This window comes from Apis dorsata, unplaced genomic scaffold, assembly GCF_000469605.1.
Source record: "Apis dorsata unplaced genomic scaffold, Apis dorsata 1.3 scaffold_473, whole genome shotgun sequence".
NCBI lineage: Eukaryota > Metazoa > Arthropoda > Insecta > Hymenoptera > Apidae > Apis > Apis dorsata.
This window is the reverse complement of record NW_006263711.1, coordinates 160767-184942: the sequence shown is the minus strand read 5'-3', so window position 1 is coordinate 184942 and position 24176 is coordinate 160767. Positions and strand designations below refer to the sequence as shown.

At 32.3% G+C, this 24176-nt stretch overlaps 1 protein-coding gene across 1 annotated transcript in view; it reads left to right on the top strand.

The window, feature by feature from the left end:
- LOC102674657 (protein kinase C-binding protein NELL1-like) overlaps window positions 1-24176 on the top strand; it is a 69131-nt gene that overhangs the window by 32031 nt on the left and 12924 nt on the right. Inside the window, exons 2-3 of the mRNA XM_031512585.1 lie at window positions 16788-17006; window positions 22266-22416. The gene's annotated coding sequence lies outside the window, so the exon portion shown is untranslated. The remainder of the gene's footprint in view (window positions 1-16787; window positions 17007-22265; window positions 22417-24176) is intronic.

Here is a 24176-nt window from a genome sequence, read left to right as displayed (position 1 = left end):
TTTTTTTTTTTTTTCTCCTTGGCACGTGCCTGATGGGACCTTTTGTTCCCTTCCTGTCACGAATCATTTTCCTTACGCGCCACTACAGTAATTCGGAACAGGTGTTAAGTTCCCTCTAAAACGGGTTATTCACGCGTATTAATTAGGCTTTTTTTAAAGCGTTGGTTACTCGATACGAAATTATAATTCTAAATCTCCGTTCTATTGTTAATTCAGTACTGATTTCTTCTATTAACATGAAATTAAAATTTTTACCAAATTAAAATTAACTTTAACACTTTGTTATTGCGAACGAAGGAGGATAGAATAAGAATGATATTTTAATGAAAATATTGATTAAATGAATATTTTTCGTTCTTTTATGCATATAACGAGATTTTTATACTCATATTGACGAGATTTTTAACGAGAAAATTTGCTGGCTGCGAGGCCTAAAAAGGCCTGTGCGCGCAATTATCGAGAGCAGTTCGAATCCTTTTCATCACGAACACCTGTTTTAACCAATTATTTCGACCTTGACCCAGGTTTAGGGTAGCGGCACTCGAATTCTTCGACACGGAGTGGTGTTCTTGAATTTTCCACGCTACTCCTCCCAGCGAATTTTGTTCGCTGCTTAACCTCAAATTCGTTTTGCACTTAAACCACTCCGAGGAAATGGCCTCAGATTTTATTATTATATATATAAACCCTCACTCTTAAAATTACTTTAAAATATTTAATTTTACAATCGGAGAAACATCGATTGTATTTTGCTTTGAAGACAATTCTTTGAACGAATAATAATCAATATTGGAAAATTTCTTTTCTTCGACAATTTCCAACAACAATTTTTAAATGATTATCTTCGCGTCCATTATTCGTAAAAATTCGATGACATTCTCAATAACTCGTGATACAACACACGAGTACTCTCGATTCAAGTTCAACAAAATCGAAATGGGCCATTACGATTTCACGCGGGCATTTTTGGCGCATTAAATCTAATTTCATCTCGATAAACATCTTTCACGATCGTGTTTAATGCGGGGACGGCATTATTGAAGTTTGTCGATTATTTAAAGGGCGAGTCGCGGTAGCGTCCTCGAGTGCCTCGTCAATCGTCCTCAATCGAGTCTGGAGTGTGCAACATCGACGATGATTGACAGTTAATGGAAAAGGGTGGACCAAATAAATGACAACTATTCAGTTATCGGTTACTTCAATGTAAAATTCATATAACGATTCAAAAAAGATTTTGAAGACTATTATTCGATTGATTTAAACGATTATATTTTTTTTTTCTTTTAAAGTTGTTAAATGTGTTATTAGACGAATTTTCTATTTGATTATTATCGAAACATTTACTTGGAATACGTTATATAAATGTACTTCAATATTTATGCAATTTTTATGTAAAGAGCATCAAAGAAGAATGGAATATGTCAAAAGAAACTGAATATTCAAGTAAGATTCTTATCCATTAATTCATTATTCGTTTAAAAATGAATGCTTAAAGTAATGTTATAAAAATTACCAAGCCAATTCCCAGAAACTCCTTTACAAAATTCTATCCTTTTACATCTAATATAATCATTCCCTATTTTATTAAAGTTGATTAAATTAACTCAAATTAACACCATTATTAAAAATTCAGATTCACTATTAATCTTGAAAGAAACTTTATCATTTCTACCTAAAAGAAGAAGAAGAAGAAGAAGAAGAAGAAGAAACTTCCTAATTTCCAAGGAATTTTCATGTAGCAAAAATTCGTGGAGAAAATAACCTCTGCCAATGACCATCCAACAGGATTCCCGCTGATCCACCGAAATTCAGTGAGCGCCACCCCAAAACGAAACGAAGCAGGCTAACGAACATACGGCGTGCCCCGGGAGAAGCGTCGCAGGAGGGGCGTGGAGATGCGGCACGCGTCAACCAAGGGTGGCACAAAAGGCTGGGAAATGGAGAGCGAATTGCTCATTATCGAGTGGTCAGGACGCGTCGAGGGGATTTCATCTAGGTTCCTCCTGGAAAGGATGAAGAAAGCCCACGTTCGCTTCTCGTAGAGGGGGTTCGAGGAGGCTTGGATCCGTCCACGGAGGGAAATGAATCGCGTGAAAATTGTGTCCACCCCACTCGCATCAACCGTGGGGGGAATTTTCTTTAAGGGAAAAGCTTTAAGCTTCCACTCTGTTCATCAATCGAGCCACCCCCTCGAACACTTTCTCTTCCATGTGTTTCGATGTGGTAAATAGGGGGAGGAGTCGCTCAAGTGATTCGTACGAATTTTTATTACGAAAAATATGGATTTTAACGAATTTTTTTAACAAATTGCAACAATTAAATCTTACACGTTTCTCTTTTTTTTGCTTCTTCGATAGAGGAATTTGTAAACAATAATATAATATAATAAATTATATGGCTTTTCTCTTTGGATTGCAACAATTAAATCTTACACGTTTCTTTTTTTTTTTGCTTCTTCTAGGTGTCGATAGAGGAATAACAATAATAATATAATATAATTTTATTAATAATCGGTGGTAGCAGAATTATTAGTTAATTGAAAAATGTAGAAAACTGTAGATTTTGTTCACTTTGGATTTATGGAACGAGGGACAGAACCGATTTATCCCATTTCTTTTTTTTCTTATTATAAATTTTTTCCCCAACTTAATTCCGCGCGCTGGAAATTGAAAAATTGAAAAATTGAAAAATTGAAAATAATAATTTCGCTTTTGTTAATTTATTGAACGGCGGCGCGGGAATAGCATAATCGCAGAGAGATTTTAAAGGAATACCGTGCTTCAATTTCCAAGCAGGCTTTTAGCAAGCTTCCGGATTGACTCCTTCCCCGGAAGTTCTTTCCTTTTACGCCACGGACGAGTTCCAAATGGCCGTACTTCAGCGAACTGCTTTCTGAACACGCGTATCTTTTCACGTATACTACTCCACTTCCACCTTACTATCGCGATAATGTATTCGCGGTTCAGTGTACTCCAAGAGGAAGAAAGTAATTTGTCATTGTCTAGTTGATTTTACCAATGTGAAAAAACGTATTTATTTATCACGTTTGTATCTTTGATAACACACTTGATATTTTTATATATTTGGAGGGAAATCAGATTATGAAATATATGAAATTACATAATATATATATATATAATGATATAAATTAAGCTTAATTTCAAAATCAGTTTATCCACTCAGTCTCAAAGGAAACTTTGATTCTGTAAGTTTCTGTAATATCAAGCAGAAAAGTATCTATAGCTTGTGATAAATGAGTCACAGAAAATCAATGGAAGATACATTCGATGGAAGATAATTTTTTTCTTCTCTGAAAAATTTATTCCCCTATAATTAGATGAACGGATAAAAATCTTGTAATTTTAATAATAGAATAAGTTTCTAGAAAGTGGAATCGATTAATTTAGTTTTTCGAGCAGTCAAAGAAAAGCTCGGAGAAAAGAGGAAATCGTTTATTCGATTTCTCGTTTCAATAAAAATATTCTTCTTCATCTTGAATATATTTACATTTCGGGATTAATGGGAGTATTTTAGTTACAAACAACTGTTTCAACGCGAGAATGGCTCTCGTGTTTCATGCAAGGCCGTGGATAAAATCAGCGCAACTGTCGGACTTCCATCGTGGTTGTCAATATGCATTACGTATGCTGCACGATTAAATATTCAAGACACGTTTAAAAATTGACCGATAAAGATCGATCGATGTGAACACTTTGATCCTGTAGTTGGAGAATTATTTAAATGGCTTTTGAATTCGTAAATTCGATCAGGCATCGATAAAAAAAAATTTTAGAACATCAAGGTTGAAATATCGAATTTGGCATCGTTAGCCTTCATAGTTTTCCCAAACTTTTTCCCTAACATTTTACAAATTTTGAAATCAATGGGTCGTCTTAATTATTTTGTAGGATAAATAAGTAATATATACGTAATAAATCTAAATATTTATTCTCATATGTTAATTATTTAAAACACAATGTTGATTTGGTTGCAACACAAAAATTCTGTCTATCATAAAAATATGTAAAAAAAGTAAAACAATTGGAATACTCTTCTGTTAAAATGATTAAAACTATTTAATTGTTGTTTCTCGTTTTAAGTCAGAATCACTAATTAAACCAATTAAGAGTTTTCATGGAACAGTTGTTCACTTTTTTAATGGAACATCGGTACTCCATGGAAAATAGGTCTAGTTGAAAATCATTAACTACTTTTATCTAAATGAAGTCACTTTCTAATCTCAAAAATATTGAAATGTTAAAATATTTTTGCCTTTAAAGAAAAAAATAAGGTAATGAATAGATAATTCATCAACAAGGATACTTAATATCCTTTTTTGCAAAACGATGCTCATTATTTTTATTCCAACATATTCGAAGTTTTGCTTAATTTCTATAGGCTGTTATTAATAAAACACGATGACCTTCGTCACTTTAAATGCAATGAACTCTCATTAAAAGATCTTTTCGTATTTTCATAAAAAATTTCGGTCGCTAACCACCCTTTCGACGCCAATATTACATTCCTTTCGTCGCCTGTGTGATTCATGGACATCGTTCGATCTAAAATAAAATGAAATTGATGAATTAAAAAATAAATGTTTTAATAAATTTTCGTTTTTTCTTAATATTTTTCACGAATTTTATTATAAAATCGATTATTACTGATATTATTAATATTATTCCCGAAAGATGTACACAAATCATATAGATTTTATTGAATGATTTTATTATAAGTCAATATCTTGTTATGGCTCTTCGATACGTATTCCTATAAAATATTTTCGTGGTGTCGAACATTTAGATGCGAATGATCTATTTCGAACGTTCAATTCGTTCATCTCTCATCTCATATATATAATTTCGTCTACGTATGTGTAATTTTTTCATAAAAGGAATCATAAATTATCACTTATTATCGACCAATAATTATATTTCCTATAAAAAGATTTGATAAAACTTCTAAATTCAATTTTGTAAATTTCCAACGAGGAAAGTTCCACTTTCGATATAATTTCGAATTAGGTAAACATTTCTATTACGTTTCTATTCTTACATATACTCTGTATTAACTGAAACATTAATAATAACACGGCGAAAGAAATATCAACAATAATATAGAGACAGGAACAAGTAAATACACATAGTGGAAACGAGAAATGAGGGAATAAGGAAGAAATTGCGAATACATAGATGGTTTGGTCGTTGCCAGTGACAAGCACGAATTTACGATAATACTCGTTGCTGTTGCAGAGTTGAGATTCTGAGGGTAACACAGGTCAGCCAATTGCAACAACACGTGCACCTGACGCGAATAATGGATAACTGGTATACATAGATTATGTCTCTGATTATGACACGAATGCCAATAGAATTTTATTCGTTTAATAATTTCTTTTGATATTTTCTTTAGAAATCTGGAGAGTTGTAAAATTAATCAAGGATAGATAATTATAGTTTCTGATAATTCTGGACAATTGAAACGTGGATTGACAATGATCTAATGAACCTTAAAGTTAAATGGTAATACAGTAAGTTCTATTTTTATAAACTTGAAACAAATTATATCTTATGATATATCGATATATCTTGATCAATTACAAGACGATATTTCAATGTTACTTAATATATTGATAGTAAAACATAGCATTTAATATTTCGTATTTAACTTGTTTTTCGAAAAGTTTCAAATTTTATTATTGTTTCGTTAGATGTACATATAATAACAAGATATGTATCAACTTAATTATTATCTATTCGTCAAGATCAAGATTTTATTTAATTTTTCCGATTCTTTCTTTCCTTTTGAAGAAATTCAACGCCCAATCATCGAATCAGACCATATCAATACCTTATTAATTCCAATACAAACTCCATCAATATCCATTTGAAGTACAAATTGCTTCGCAATCTAATCTATTCAGACAGTTAGAAACATTTATGAAAAGGAGAAATATTATTCCATTCGTACTGTTAGAAATAATCCAAATTGATGGAGCCGAATGTCAAAGGAATATGCGTTTATGCCAAATTTGAATCGAAGGAGTAACTGGTGCGACATTGTACAGAACAAGTACGAAACGGTACGAAACAGTCGTGAACGGTACGGAAATGGAAAAGAGGAGAGGGATTTTCTCGCGTTGGAAAGATTTCATTTTGGAGAACGGGAAAGAATCGCGACATGACTGGTCCTGTGTCCTCTCGTAAAACGACGCCGTTCACTTTTGCGCGCGCGCGCTCCTCGAAAATAGTAGTCAGCTCGTAAAGTCTTTTGTTGCGACTGTGAAACATGCATTCTCACTGTCGTCTCTGCCGCGTCTCGTCGCCTTTCTTTTCTGTCTGACGGCCAGAGTCTCTGCCATTGGCGCCACGGTGACTTTGACCTTTCAACCCCATCGAGGAACTCAGTTGTAACCCCTATATCGCAGGTATTTTACTTGTCATTATGATTTCAACGTGACTTTATCATTATCGTCGTAATTACGAAATTCTATCGTTTTATGAAAATATTAAATAGATTCTTAAAGTTAATGTGACGTGCATTTATAAATTAGCACGATTAATTGTAAAGAGAGAAGAGATTTTAAAGATGTTCACGAATTATGAATTGACATATATTTGTGTGATGTGCGATTGATTTGGCTCAGATTTGGAACGCAAATTAAGGGATATTTTAAGAGAATTTCATTAATTATGATACAGATTTAATCTGTTGAATACTAATGCGAACGTGTTAATCTCGATAATGGCGGAACGATAAAAATAGATACAGGGAAGTAAGGATAGGTTTCATTCTTGAAGGAAATATAGTGTTTTGTGGGTGCAATAAATGTTAATGGCGGTTTCGAAACAATTCTTGAAAGGGAAGTTCTCGTGTATGGGTATTCTATCGATCGTACAGACAAAAATACACCTCTGATTTACGTAACGACGTACCATAAATTTTTCACACAGAAAGTTTTCATGTTACTTTGTAACGTAAATGCGGCACGCGACCGCAGAGTGGATTGCACGATAAAAATTTGACTCTAACATACAATGTTGCTTGACAACGAGCAACCTTGTCGTGAACCAATTCATTCTGAACATTTTTCTGAACAATGTTTACATACGATATTTATATATGTTATTATGATTTTTATTTTATATTCCAAAAATATTTATAATTAATAACTTTAGTTTCGATAATCAATAATTTTTCACTGTTTACTTGCACATCATTTGTACACAAAATACATATACATTTATCGGATTGTTTGTTTACGTAAAATTATGATTCGATTCGATGCAACCATAGAAAATGTGAGGTTAGGTCGAGCAATGGCTCGAAATGCCATAGAGCTCAACACCAAAGGAACGACAAAGGCTGAATTCTCTTGCGACTGGTCGATCGAGCAACACCTCCATTAAGAATAGCACAGGATGGATTTAAATATACGTGGGGCTTTCGTCGAGGCGCAGCACCTGACTGTAACTCGCGAGTGCACACTCGACCACGGGGGAAAATAGCCTAATCTCTTTAGGCAAACGTGTGCACAGGCATAGGCGACTATCGCCAAATATTGACACGTCACGTTAATACTTCTCGTATAACCGTTGGAACAGAGTTTCCACGGGAAACATTTATATATCTCTTCCTGCTCTCCCTTATCTTTCACTCCAATCTCTGAAATCTTAAAGATCTTGGATCCAGATCTTTATCGCTGGTAGATTTTTATCAAATAATATTTTTCGAACGCTGATAACGTTTCTTAAGGAAAGGCAAAGATTTCATTTTACTTGACTTAACTTTTCTTAACTATTGCTTAACTTTTCATTTTGAAGAGTTTTCATTGTCACTGGTAAATAATTCTTAATACTAAGTTTCTCAGTACAATAAAATTTTTCATTAAAAATATTTCTCTTTGTTTAATCTCATATAATTATATTAATATTATCAATTAATCTTTGAGAGATTAGGTTATGTGAAATTTTTTGATAATATGATAAATTAAAACAAATTATTATATAAAAAACATAGAAAGATATATTAAAAAGTTTAGTCTTTGATTTTCGATTACATATCAATATATCTCATTTAAACGTTTCGTTGCCCGAAGTGTTCAACAATTTAAAATAGTACCTACAAGGCCGCAACCAACTGGAACAACCCTGTCTAATCGCCTTTGCAGCCTGAGGAAGACCGCCTTAACACTGATACTTTTCCTCAATCACTCTACTTTTATGCAGTGCATTGTCATCGATCGTCTTCATCGCGAAAACATGATTTCTTTCATGATAATTTTGCAAGTTGTCAAATTTTTGAAATTATTATAGATAATAATCACAATAGTATTCTTGAAAATTTGAATTTGAAATATTTTCTGAAAAAAAAGAAAAAGAGTTCGCATAATAATCGTAATTCTTTTTGTTATACAATATACATAAACGTTATAAACTTATAAGATATAAAAGATAAAAAACATATAATTTTCTGGAAAATTTTTACCTAAAATAAATAGCCCTTTTCTCTCGCTTAACTACTTTCAAGTTGTGTGTTCAAGAAATTTAAAATTAATATTCCTAGAATTAATAAACACATATTTATTACTATACATATATTGCGAGAGGGTTGAAACTCATAGGGAAAACCATAAGGGGGATACGAAAGTCACGAGAGGTCGCGGCAGAAGTAATATTCCAAGCTATCGACCACGAGTAGTTAACCACAACGACCTTGACCCTGGTCGTCAGTGATCGAACCTCGCAAGTTCTCATGAGAGGAGGCTGATTTTTTTTTATCAGTATGATAGCAATTCTACGGGGGAAATTCCATTGCCGTCGACGGAAATCCAACGTATATCGTCTCTCGCGTGTTCAGTTACGAGAAATTTTCAATGATCGCGCGAAATTCAGCGCGTGAAATCACGCCATAACGAAATGGTCGTCTTGAAATTCAATCATTCGAACGCGTCGCCACGTGGAATGAAAAGGAGGCGCGTGCCACTGTAACCGATGATGTTTCGCGTCTCGATTCCGGTTGATCAGTGTCGTATTTGCCACGGGAAAGATTACTGTTGGTTATGTCGATTTTGTTTGTATTGATGATCAGCGCCGTCTCGTGTTGGTTACTTTTCATACCGATCGGTTTGACGCTTGGGGGCGCACAGACGAGACATAGAACGATTAGAAGTGAGTAATACTTGTTTGACAAATTATTTATGGTTTTGAATAATGAAGTGATTGGAAATTTAGAAGAAAGAATGCTTTCTTTGGTACGAATATATATCTATTAAAAGTTGTGTTAATTAAATGTAGATTATTAATGTGTACATTTTATCGGTCTTTATCGGAACATAATAACAATTGTAAATTATAAATAGAAACGAAGAAAGTTGGGTTAATTAATCGAAGGTTTCGAAAAGTGATATCATACTTATTAATTTATTCAAGATTTTTCATTCTAATATATTTATAATATAAAAATTTCTTTTTCCAATTCAATTCAAGTATTCTAACATTCAATCTTTTTCTAATTGTTATGAAGCATTTTTAATAATTGAGGAAACTTTTGTATTATAAATATATTATCTATACGTATAATCGTGGATTCAAATGAATGAGTGCATTAAAAAATTGTAACAATTGGAGATAATATAATCTTGAAAAATAATTAAATAATCGAAACAATAGAAGACTTAATACTATATGTTCTTGAAATATTTTGAATAGCTTGTCATCGTAACCAAGTAAGTACTACTGTATATGCCACGGTTGTGAATAATTGAAAAGTATTGAATGAATTTCTATTGTGAATAGTAAACTTGAATCGAATAAATTTTCTTACTATTTGAAACATTTAAATATTTGTCGTGTTAAATTATCAAATAGTTTTTCATTATTTAGTTGCAAAATAAACTTTTATTTTTTTTATCGATTTTTCATGCAATTGTCAAAATCATAATTGACTTCTTCAAATTTGCGTGTCGAATAAATTGATCCAATTATCTTTAATAGGTTCTTTGAAGAAATTTCGTGTTCGTGCATTCAATTATATTATTATCGATTGCATGAAACAATAATAGACGAGTCGTATAGACTTTATATATCGATTCATAAAACTAAAAAAAAAAAAAAACTAATACGTTAAACTATGTAATAAATTGTTAGAAATCTAAAATCTCGAAAGTTTTGAAAAATTCAAATCTTTTCATATAAATAATGATTCATATATGTGATGCTAGGGTTTTTCATTAAATTTGCATATGACATCAAACTTACTTACAATTTTTTTATTATCTTTTAAAATATTAAAGTCACTTAAAAATTTATTCTTTATTCAAAGATTATTAAAATTTTATATATTGAAAACTTAAAATACAAAATATTCAATTTCAATTTCTTAAAAATCATTTTTAATATAATATTACTCAATTTTTCAAAAATAATTAGCCAAATGAAATTGATTAATAATTTAATTTGACTTGTATAATTCACTTAATGTATTATATATTACAAAATAATATTAATAAATTAAATTAATATATTATTCTAGAAATGGTAAAATGATAAAATTATTGCAATCTTCTAATTTATAAATAAATTATTATCGACTATTTTCTTATTATCCAAGAAGCATCTTTTGAAATATTGAAAAATATATGGATGTTTTATCCAAGAAAAAAATATTTCGATAATTTACTCGTTATACTTATACTTCTGAAACTAATTATTCACTAATCTTTACCATTACAACGAATATTCAAAAATTCTCAAAAGTTTCAATCTTCATTTGTAATATATCATCAATTCCAACTCCCCTTTTTCATTCTTTAAATCTTAAAAAACTCTTAAACCCGTTCATTAATGCCCAGTCCTAATTTCACTAAAATTCTAGATTCTTCGATCATCCAAAATTACCCTTCGACTAATGACGATAATCACCGACGTCTGTCGGTCGCGTGATCGAGGGTGCGCGGCCTCGAGATTCTAGGAAGCCGCGAGCTTTCCAACAACGCGTCCAATCCGTGTGACGCGCGTATCTGGCAAAATTCATCGGCGTTTCCGGGGGCTGCGACCCCCATAGCCGTTTTCGACCGTAGCTGATCGATCGATGGAACACAGGTCGTGGAACACTATCGTCAGTGTACACGACGCTTGACCGTCGCGTGATATCGATTCGACGATGGCCAGTCCCTGGCATTCGTCGGAAGCGTTTCGTTTCTTTACTACGTTATGTGAATGAAAAATGCGGCGCGCGTTGCACGCATCGTGCTTAAAATAGAATTTCACCCTAAGAGATGGATGTCTCGGGCTCGCGATTAGCCTCCATGCGGATCAACCTTTTTTCCAACGATGTCGATAATATGGGAATTGCGTGAGTAACGTTTGATCGGGATGGAAGACGATTTATCGAGTTTTGAATATTGAAAGTGGATTGAAACGAGGATTTTGTATATTTAAATAACTTTTGTGGAGTTGTAAAATTTTGATGTTCGATAGAAAAAAAAGATATTGAGAGATGTTTGGGCAAAATTTAATGATTGAAGTTAAGAATAAATAATTTCAATAATTATAAAATATTATTCAAAGCATCGAATAATCGCAAATAAAACGTCGAAATGACTTGTAAAATAAGTACGAATAAATATTGTTCAAGCATTTTAAATAAATTTGTTACTTAAAGTAATTTTATTTTAAATTTTAATTATTTATTTAAACTAGAAGATATTATTAGAAGATACACTTCTTCTAAGTTTCATTATATTTTTCGGGTTGATTAATATTTTGAAAAGAAAGATATTCATTAATGTTGAAGATTCAGTGTCAAATAATCTACTTTTATTAATAATTTGATAATTTATTGAAGATGTTTTATAATTTATGAATGATATTCCAAGAAATTATTTATCTTCGAAATAATTCAATTTCGAGTGGACAGTCTTGAGTATCAATAACCAATAATCAATGTTCAAATTTATCAAGTAATCACGATATTGAAAACGGGACTTTAATGTCGTAGTAAAATCCCGTTTTATGCAATAATTGTAATGTTATTGCGGTGTGATTATGACGAAACGAACTAATCCGCAGAGTGTACCGGTTGGGAAATTCGATAACGTTAATAAAGGTTATATTAGAAACGTGAATTGTATCGTAAAGGGAGCGTTATGAATGATAAATGTGGGTGTTTGCGCGAGAGAACGTGAAAAGGTCATTATCCTCGCGTGCGGAACGTTTTCATTAAAAGGCATTCGCGCGATTCATTCGGTTCACGGCAATATATTGTCACAATATTTGAATTCCCATAATAATCGAAATAATAGCATTAATGATTTAAGATATGACCAAGTATTTACGAATTTCATAAATTGTGACTTTATTATTGTTTCATTGTGCATTAAATGAAATCGTTTAGAAGATTTCTATAAAATGTTCGAATCAAATTCTGATCCAAACTAACCTCAAATACGATATTAATTTATAAAATCATATTGGATGAAACGATTGTATTGTTCAAATATTCAAACGTATTAAATTAATTATCCATTTCTAAATATCATTTGTAAATATAATTGAAAAAAAACATTTATCTTAACTAATCCAAACCAAAATTATTCAAGCACGTTGTACAAAATAAAATTCCAATCACGCATAGGAAGCACTTTGCCAAAATAATATACGACTTTCATGCCAATTCATCACCATCTATTCAATTTTAAATTCTACTCGTCATTCCATCAACATTCATAAAAAAAGAAAATTCTAACCAACTAATCTTTAAAACCGTCCAACGATCCTCTCGCCTGACATCTACAAAAACTCCTGATATTGACACGGCCGTTAACATCAGCAGCGACATCTATTCAATATACAAACGACGCAAGGACACGTACCGTTAAGCGGTTTCTCTCCACGATCATTTCTAAAAGAAACATATTATCCGAAAAAGGACGAAAAACGGGAAAAGAGAGAGAGAGAGAGAGAGGGATTGAGGATAATAGCCGAAACGATACAAGACCCATTGAGGCTCATCAGCGCTCACACTGAACTTGACATCACCACCACCAATCATACTCGAAGCCCATCTTCACACGGAAGTCGAGGCATCTCGAGTAAGGTGCAGTCGTAAATATCGAAGGTATCCGTTGTGGTCAGGCTCGTTAATCATCATCACCAGCATCGAGATATTCGCGCTGGTGTGTATCCGCGTGTGGGTGTCGTTTTACGAGTTATGCACATCCTCGTGCTCCACCCTGCTCTCTCGTCCCGTCTCTGTTGCTCAAGGCGGACGATAATGCCGCGTACGGTTCGATAGCGGGCGTCGCGACGCCCGGCAGTCTGCCACCGTCGTTCCATTCCATCCTTCGTTTCGTTCGGCGTCGGGCAACTACATACACGTACACACGCACACATATACATACACATATGCGCAAGGTACAAGCGCACATCCACGTGCATCCCAAGCGAGTAGTACACGTATACGCACACACGGTGGCGCATGTTTTCGGTCGCAAGAAAGCATGGTCGCTCTTAGATGGGCATAGGCGCCGCCTTTGCAGAAATTCGCCCGGTTCGTTAACCCTTTGCGACGAGAATGACAAATCGATGGGGGCTTGCGCCACTTTTCCGTTCTTTCCGCACTGTTTGCGACGACTTTATGCGCTCTGTTCTGTCGGTTAGAGGAAGGGAAATGGAAGGGCTTTGGAACTTGTCGGGATTTTTATGCGAGATGCATCTTAGGATTGATTGGATAGGATCGGGATTCGATTGTTAAAGAGTGATTGGTTTTGGATAATAAAATAAGTTTCAAATTTGATTTGATTCGAAAATGAAATTGAAAGAATTAGTATGTTCTCCTCTAGACGAATTTTTGAATGATTGTTATTTATTAATAAATTATATTCTATATTTTGAATAAGTTGAATATTTTTCTGTTACTTTTTTAAACAATTTTCTTTCAACAAAATAATCCCTATCTATAAAATCTCAATTCAATTTAATCTGTTCTTAAATTATCACCTCGAAAAGCCAATTAGAAAGAGACGTTCAATTTTCATTCAGAAGATTTTAGTGGAATTAATCGGGGAATCGGAGGTCAAAGAGGGATCTTTTCGTCCAATAAAAGGAGTACGCCAATGGATCAAAGATGCAGCAGGCATGCGTTTGGCGGAACGGACCGCTTTTAGCCGAGAATATGGCTGTACCAGCAGCGCTATTAATTTACCAGACGATTTGCCCCGATTAATGTCCACGGGAGTGTTCCGCGCGCAAAATCCTCCGATTGTTCCACAACTGGTGCGGAGGGAAAACGGTACTTTCCGCGTCGTCTCTCTTCGACGTCTCGTTACGCAATTAAAAAAGAGTTTCTCCGCTGAGCGAACCGATTCACGGATCGTTTTAGAAGCGTTCGCGGTGTTGTTTACGTTTTGTTGGTCCCGTTCCACGCGGCTCCTCAATGGCCCCGTTGATTCGTCACTCCCCTCTCCCCGAGTCAATTAGCGAACGAGCCTTTAGAATTCGAATTGGAATTTTTAAGTAGCTCGTTTCTTCGTCTCTTTGTATTTTTGCCCTTCCTTCTCGTTCCTTTTCCTTTTCCTTTTTCTTTTTTTTTCTTTTTTGTTGAATTCTATATGAAGTTGTTGAAGAAGTTTGATCGAAAGCTCTTCATACTTTTTGAAATTGGAATGCGAGAAAGATATAGAATTAATTTAGGATTTATCTTGTCATTTATTACACGATAGAAGAAAATTGTAATTTTTGATAAATAATTTGTATTTACAAGTTTTTCTCTCTACGAATTGTAATCTTTTACATCGAACGTGAAGGTTCCTATAATTTAATACGTATGAAATGATATTAAGTTTTATAGAACTTAAAGTACTCTAAAATTAAATAACCTAACCTAGATCCTTATGAATCATTTAGAATCAAATTGGATTAAAGAACTTTTCAAACCTTACCTTTACAAAATCTTTGTAGAAATTCAATATATAGAATCAGTACTTACAATAGTTTAAAATGATTTCATTCTTAATTGCATTAAGTTAGTTGTATTACCATTGTAAGGTTCGCAAGCTAAGCTATTAGCTATAACCTATGTGGCGCCAATTGTCGACCTTCTAGTTGTACATTTAATATCTATAACATAGTTAGTTAAATTCCATTTCCATTTTAATATTCCATTTTCAATAAGAAACATGTGAAATATTTCACAATATTATTTTCATTGCATTGTATTCTTTAGAATAAATTATATATTTTCCTATTTCTATTTTATCCATTTCCAAATGTAAGATTATTATGCTCTCTCATCTTTCTAGTTATCTTTACTAAATTATCATTTTCATATTTATTTCTATTTTACTTTACTCATATTATTATAATAACTTATACGATCATCTTTTTTCATACTACAGCTAAAGTATCCAAAATATCTTTTTTCTCATCAAAGTTAGAATACGACGTATCCAATATTTCCAATACCTACGACTCTTGGATGATCCATTTCCCGTTACTTATTATAAACTATAGAACATTCGATTTACCCTCACTCTTTCGTCTCGAACGAGCCGGTTTCACCACTTGAACAGCAATAAAGTTCAATAGCGTATTTCCACTCTTTATCCCTCTGAATAATGTTAAGTGCCGTTCGAGAAGCATTCATCCTCGAGGCGAGAGAATGGTAGAGACAGGAACAGACAGAGAAAGAGAGAGGGAGAGAGAAAGAAAGAGAAGAGAGGAACCGATCGAACGGAAGAAGCAAGAGATAAGGAAAGAATAGGAAAAAGAGGCGGCAAGCTAACCCTCTCGAAGTAGCGTGCCGGTATCGATCGACTCTTCACGGTCGACGCTCGTTATCGGTGTTTCCATGCTTTTCCTCGTTTCCTTCAACCTTATCCTCGATCCCTCTTGCCAAACTCGTCATATCCTCTTCTTGTATTTTTACCTCAACTCCATTCCCCTCGTAAACAGTGAACTATTTTGCTCGAACTTTACATGAAAAATTCATGTCGTGCAACGATGGTAGAATTCCTTTTGGAAAAAGGTTTTTCCATCTATCTTGACTTTTTTTCTCTCTCTCTCTCTCTCTTTCATTTGTTTTCGTAAACGTAGACCTGTCAATATCCTTTTATCTCAGTCAATCGGTAACAGGTTATTTTTCGATGGATGACAGTAGTTCGCTGTATTAATAAAAGTATCTTCTTTCAACGAATGACCGTCAGAGGGCAGGGGAAGCGGTTCGTTTGGGGAATTGAAGCGGTTCTGGCAGGTAGACTGATGGGTTATTTTTTTTTTTGAATGTTTTCTCGTTGTAGAGGTAAATGAAAGATCGTTATACAGTGTTACAGATGGTATTGTACAAAATGTTTCAGTTTGATCGATTTGAGAGTTGGTGTTGGTGAATGATGATTGTGTCAGGATTGCTTTTTATTTTTTATAGCAGATTTGTAAAAATTTTGAAGATTTTCCAAACTATTGAATTAATTCTCTTCTAAAGACGATTTTTTAAAATTCTTTATGATTTAAAATATTCTTCATATCTTCATGATATTCCTTTTCATAATTTTCGTATTCACTAGTTAGAATTTCCTTTCTAACTATTACTACAATTCTTAGATAATAAAATAAAAAATTTAAGAATTCTGAAAGGAATTTAGAAATGGAATTTAGACTCTAGAATCATTCCAAAGGTATATTAACATGCTATATATAGATGCATTGGTTTATAAATCAATTCCATGGTTATGGTTAATCTTTATGGAGCGTTGGAAAATGTTTAACGACCAACGTGTTTCGATTTTACAGTGTCTGGCACGACAAACAAGAAAGAGGAAGAGACGGCGGTGGCTACTGTTGGCGTCACAGAGGAGAGCACTAGTGTCCTGGGCACGAGATCCAGGACAGGAAGCGATCCTGGTGGAGGTATAGATTTGTTGGCAGCGTTACAGTTGCACAACACAACACGACTGGGTGTTACACAGGTGCCAGGACTGGTTAGATTAAAACCAGCCTATTATCTTCAGGGTAAGTGTCATGTTTTTTGTTTGCTTGTTTTATCTTTTATTTTTCTCCAAGTTTTCAAAATATAATTTTCAGATTAATTTCCTAATAAATATTGCATTAAGTAAGAATTGCAAAAGCAGAAATATCACAAGCAGATTTTTAAAATTAGAATCTATATAGATATATTTAATTTTATAAAATCAAATAATACATCTAATTTATATATCAAGAATATTCTAATCTTAAAAATTATTTTCATCTTAATTCTATCTAATATATAAACGAAGAAGATAAAGTTATATTTATCTCAATCTTTAAAAATCTAAATCTAAACCAAAAAAATTGAACAGCTCGAAATCAACATTGCTCGAAAGAATAGTCCAAAACGAGGGTGAAAAGACGTAAATCATTTCATGCTATTTATATTGGGGTATGGCGTGCAGATTGTACGAGGCGCAGTAAATTTCACGAATAGTGTAGGAACCGAAACCTGTTTCTGCAAGGGGTTCTCTTAACCTGAATATATTCCTGTTTGCATATCAGAGGATCGTTTCGAACTGGCAGCTATCATCCTCTGGCGTTTTGAGACTGGATCGCCGGCTATAAAATCGATTATTCCTCTTTGCGTGTTACTTCCTCTATTTTTTGCATTCGTTGTTAGATGTCTAAATAAATTTTCGTTTTATTCATTTTTCAAACTTAGAATCGTATTTAGAAAAGATTGGAATTGCAATGGGATAAAAATAATATGGGGGAAAAAGTGATGACTAATAATATAGGAATATAATAGGATTATTAACATTTCACGTTTAATTGAGTAATCCTTTGATATGAAGAGATTATTAAAATTTAAGCTATTAAGATTATAAATTAATTTTATTCAAATTTATATCGTACTTTGTATTCTAAAATTAAAGCTTATTTTATCAATAACATTATTTATGATATCTATTTATGATATCTGTAAAAATCATTGAATGTTATCAATAATTATATATTGGTGAATACTTTAACGTAGAATTTTTACAAATTACTTATACATATGTTAATCAACGAGATTTATAAAATAACTTCAAACAATACTGTATAGGGCGTGACCATATGATCTTTGAGATTACGTAATAATTGATATTAGAAATATTAATTATAAATTCGAAATTAGTATTTAATCGAATTCCAATAAGAATTCATAGATTTTATCTTTCTTTTTAAATGTTTCTTCACCAATAAAAAATTGTTTCAATGATTTTCGAAAAAAATGTTTTAATTATTTGTAGTAGGTCAGTGCAAAAGAGTGATCAACCGAAAAAAAAAAGAAAAACAATTGGCGTTGATCAGTTGAACTGTGATGGTTACATAACAACTGATTAATCGATATTATGAAAGGTCAGTTTCATAGCTGCGTTGTCTCCATTGGCAAACCTCTGGAGGGAATTCCCTCGTGGTCTACGAGTATCGATTGTCCTTTTGAATTTCGAGCGAATTGACCCGGTATTTTCGCGGCATTTTCATTTTCTTGATTATACAATTATATCGATTAACAATTTTCTTAATTTATAAGATACATGCATAGTTACGAAATCGTTATATATTTTATAATAAAAATTACTGTTTTACTATTTTTACTTTAACGGATAAACAATAATTAATTTTAATTATTTTATAACAAATTATTATGTACAAATCATTATTTCAATTTAAGCAAAAAAAGAAAAATTTTCTCATTTTTTTATTAACAAAACGAAGAATACATCGTATACATTACTCGAAAAATATAATATATTAAAATATTATAATATTAAATTTCTTTAATCTGTGTCTTTAATCAATTCTTTAACCAAGAACTAATAGTAAATATACTTGCTGATTCGTTAAATAAAACGATCTCTCTCTTAAAATAATTAACTTTTTCCAAATAATAATAAGAAAGAAAACGTAATTATATTTGCGTTAAAAAATTCTAATAACTTTCTCTTTTTAGTTTCAATTTTAGAAGAAAATCCTTATAACGCGTAAAATCAAATATTCACTCTTTCTTTCTTTTTTTTTTCTCTCACGAATTCTCGACCCCAAAGAAACTTGCACATAGACGTGGTTAAAAGCGTGGGCGACGCGACAGTGCAACGTTCGCCAAAAGCGGGGGTGGTTGGCCCAAGGGCGTCAGCAGGGGTTTCCCCGAAAGAAATTTCAATTACCAGTCCGAACTGCACCCTCTGCCAATGGTTTCGTGGAAGTAACAATATTCTCTGCGGTTTGAAACGTTGAGCTAAAAGGGACCCCACCATTTCTCTCTCTCTCTCTCTCTCCTCGTTCCCCCGATTTCCCCGTCATTGCTATACCTTGTTGCCTTATTTTCGCTCGTTTCTGCGTCTTTATGAGCCGAAATCGTTGTTATTCGAGTGAAATTTTCTTCAGGAGTGTGAGTTCTTGGCAAACGATGATCACCGTTGCTTCCAAAGTGCCATTCGGTTTACGTTGGTTTTTTGGAGAGGTTATAAAAGTTGTAAGACTATGGATTGTAAAACTTTACATATATAATGAATGGTTTTATTATTCTAGAGAGATGAGATACTTCATTTCTTGGTTGATGTTAAGATACTTTGTTACTATAGTCTGTGATAATGTCAAAATTGAGGTACAAATAAAGGGAAATATTTTTAAATGTTTTAAGTCAATTGTTATCGATTATACTTGTGAATAGTTAGGTTAGATGAATTAATTACACTGAAACAGAAAGTATGTATCTATATCATGGAAAAACAGTTAATATATTCTTCATCGATGCTTTATTATTTTTTCATTAATGTCAATAGAAGTATTTGTTCATTTCGCTCTTATTTTCCTTGTCACGTGTTTATCCTCGATAAATATCCCTTTGGAGAATCGATCGAGGAAGAGGAAACATCCTCGAAACTCGGTTTCATTCAGTTCGAATTGGGAGAGCATTGTAATCACCGAACAAAAGATACGAACGTATATGCCGACACGTGTCAGAGTTTTCTCTGAACATGGAAAATAAGATTTTGCGATCCCCCTTTTGTAGTCTGATGGGGAACCAGACCTCGCTCTAGTCCTGAAATTGCTCCACCCTCTATGTCTCTCCCCTCTGTGGGGAACTCCCGATCTAATCTATGTGCTGTTTATTTCCGAAACGTATAACTTTCTCGCCCAACCATCTTCCATAGATGCCGAAATTAATGCCGACTGTCTGCATTTAAAATTCTCCCCTCATTTTTCCAAAATTTTGAAAAATTAACTTTGATATGAAATTTGAATATTTCACAAGTAACTTTCGATGAAATAGAGTTCGAATAATTATATTATCACCTCTTACATTATCATTAATCAATTCGCTAAAACTTATAATTAACCTATTTTCGACAGTAATAATATTATTGTTATTAATTTATTAATTTATTATTAATTTAAACAATATTAATCAGGAGTCATCGATACTTGTATCAATTGGCATAGAATAATTTCGAAGAGATCTGTTTACTTGTTAAGAAAATGTAGATACGGATAATTAAACAGCTAGTATAACCCTTGATGGCCCTTAGCGCATTATATTATAGCGCTGCTGGTGTCTTGTTACCTTTTATTAAGCCTCTGAAATTTGAGGCCCCTGCAAGAAACCTGGCGCATGCGTACCACTTTCACGGGTGACAACGCACCGCTCGCGAGGGCAGTGCACAATTGGTCGTGGGCCCTGTCTTATTACACGGTTCGCTAGTGAGACCCACGCGAACGGCTAATGTACTTAATCGACGAACGAAGGATCATCTTTACGCTAGCATTATGGCGCTTTTAGCTTTTAGAAATTTCATCGCATGTGTCTTTACTGACGGAGTGCAAAGAGTGTCATGTTACTGACCATGTGGTGGCTAGATGACTCTAGTGTCCAATTAACCTAACATGAGAAGTAAATAGAATAATTGTTATATTATTATAAAAATAATTGTAAATCTAATTATAAATATTTACATATTATTTTGTTTAGATATAAAAAAATGTTGATATTTTAAAGAAATATTTTACATAAATTAAAAATAGAAAAAGATTGTATATAATATAAAAAAGAATAATTTAAAATAAATTAAGAGAAAAAGAAAAGCTTTATCAAATTTTAAGAAGAAACAATGTTTTAAAATAAGAACACGAAATTTTGTTCGAAGTTTTCGGGACGCTACGGAGCCAGCAAATGCGACCAATCGAATTTCCATGCCGACAGGATTACGTAACTGTACGAATAGGAACCGTAAATTGGACAAATCGATGCAACCCTACCAAAAATTTTGTTTGACCTACATACGAGATCTGTGAAATCTTCAGCTGAACTTTAATTTTCAGAAGTTTTCAGAATTCGAATTTTTTTATTTTTTTAATGTATTTCTACAGATAATTTCAATTCACTTTTGGATTAGTTAATTTTAAAGTAATATCGAATTGAATAAAAATGGCATGGAACAATTTGTAAGAATCCGCAAATTTGTATACGAATTTTATTTTTAAGATTATCATTCTCAAAATCTATAAAAGTATATAGAAATCCGAGAAATTGAATAATTGAAAAATCCGCCAAATTCCTAACTTGAACTAAATCTTCTATCGATAAATTGAATAAGTTTGTTCCTGAACTTGTATAAATTCTTCGAGTTACTACGATTGATTGCTTCTATTGAACTTAGAACTTCGTTTTGTCTATTGCTGAGAACTTGTGAAACTTTGAAAAGGAAAGTATTGAACCATTAATGTCCAAACTATTCCACTAATTTCTGATAAATCATTAATAGTACAAAGAAGACATTCAAGATAGTTGAACGTGTAATAAAATGGAGAGACAAACGATAAGTGAATTATTCTACAAACTATGTAACATAATATCAAAAATATAATTTAAAAAAAGTAGAAAGAAAAATATACACGTAATTATTATCTCAATTTTTCAAGCTCTTCGAATAATCTTCGAAAAAAAATATTTCAAACAAAAAAGTAAATTAATAGACTAAGCTCATCTTAATTTTTTTAATTGGTATTATAGACATATTTCGTATTTCACAGTGTTTAATATCTGATACAAAAATGAGATTCATAATAATTTTAAGAATAAGAGATATGATCATAATTAAATTTAATTATAATACAACTGCAAATTAAATTACAAGATCTTCGTTATTATTATACATTTTTCTGAAACGAAATGTATCGTTGGTGTTATTAGTAACGATATTGTAGAATGGTAGAGTGGGGCGCAGAAATGATTGAGTTTTACTACTTCAGGCGAGGAGAGGGAGCTCCGACTGAACGAGGCGAGCTTCGAACGAGCGGCCACGCTACTCCGGCGGGTTCCGGAATTCACTATAGCCGCCGCTCTACGACAAGAGGAGGCCAATTCCGGGACAATCGTCGCCTTTTCACATGGGAACAATAGGTAGGGATCGTGTGTGATTTCGTGTTCGATTCGAGAATTCAAAGCGATCCTACCTCGGTGGCGTTCAAACATATGTATAAACAGGAAAAAATTTTAAAATTCTTCGTACCTTTGTCCAAGTTTATCTTCCTTTTCCTCTTTTTTCTAAAGACAGAAGAAGAACAATTTTTTTTTTAAAAGATCATTTTTATTTATTATTTAAATTAATTTTCATTTCCATCTTTTCTTTCATTCTAATATAATTAAAATAATATTAACGAGTTATTTCATCGCAATTAAATTAAATCCAAATAATTTTTATCTCATTTTTCTATTTATATTTGTAAATATGAAAATCTATCTTCACAAACTTGCTACGTGTTTTTGTTTTATAAAATACAATAAAGGAGAAAAGTATTAGTTAAATATATTAGTTTCGTTTAATCCTAATCGATTGTAGAGTAATTGGAAAAATTAGGAGTTAGCATCACCTTTAATAGAATTGACGAACTGAAAAAGGTAGGAAGTCAGTCTTAAGGAAGTTACTGTGTCACAATTGTTGAGTTGGAACGAAGGAGAGAGTACTTAACCTCAAAGTAGTCGCACCCTCTGTTGGCATACGAGTAGTGCAATCTAGTCGTTTTAATCTGGCTGACATAAATTAGATGCATATATCTACTGTCCATGTATTTATACAATAATTAACACGCTTCGTGAAACAGAAATCATTGTCAGAATTCAAGAGGAATTAAATTTGATTTGATATTCCTATGAAACGTGATAATTAGATAATTTTATTAAATATTGTACTTGCTTGATCGATATTTCAATATTTAAATTTTTCTCACAAGATGATAATGTTATAAGTTATAATCTTAATCTCGTTGATATATCTTATTCAATGTATAGTATAATTTTATTTTATTTGTTTTTTGAAAGAAATATATTAAATTAGAGATAAATGTAGAAGATAATGGTGATATTTATTAGAATTGGAATATCGATTGCATTTATTGTCAGGCTTTTAATCTCGATGTATTAGAGACGTGTGATAGATGGTAAGTGTAAAACGGAAATTGCGATACATACACGCCATCAATTTCCTTCTGATTCAATCACGTAATCTATTTAATTCTGTGTATATATTTCAATTAACAAACTAAAATGGTTTTAATCGATCTACAGTTGTGATTTCGTGTACCACATTGCTTTGTTGAACTTGCTCCATTAGATTACTAAACAATTTCATACCATTAACCAGATTCTAGTAAATTTCTGATGATAGGGATATAATCTTATAATCCTATTCAAGTTCAACTAAGTTACACTTCTGTTTAATAAAAACTTAGATTAATCCAAGACAGAAAATTGGAACACAAAGTAGTAACAATAAATACAAAATAAATAAATAAATATTTCTAGAATTAATATAATTAATAATTTTATTCGAAATTGAAGTTAAAATGTTTTATATTAATTTATCAAAAATAAAATACCAAGAAATATTAATCCAACGAATAACATAAAGAAATACAATATTTTTACTAAAAATTTATTTCGAATTAATCAAACAAGAATTTAATAATTTTAAATTTAATTGAAAACTTGTGAAATTATTAATTATTAACTTAGAAAAATTTTCTATTAACTTAGAAAAATTTCGAATTAATCAAACGACAATTTAATAATTTTAAATTTAATTGAAAACTTGTGAAATTATTAATTATTAACTTAGAAAAATTTTCTATTAACTTAGAAAAATTTCGAATTAATCAAACGAC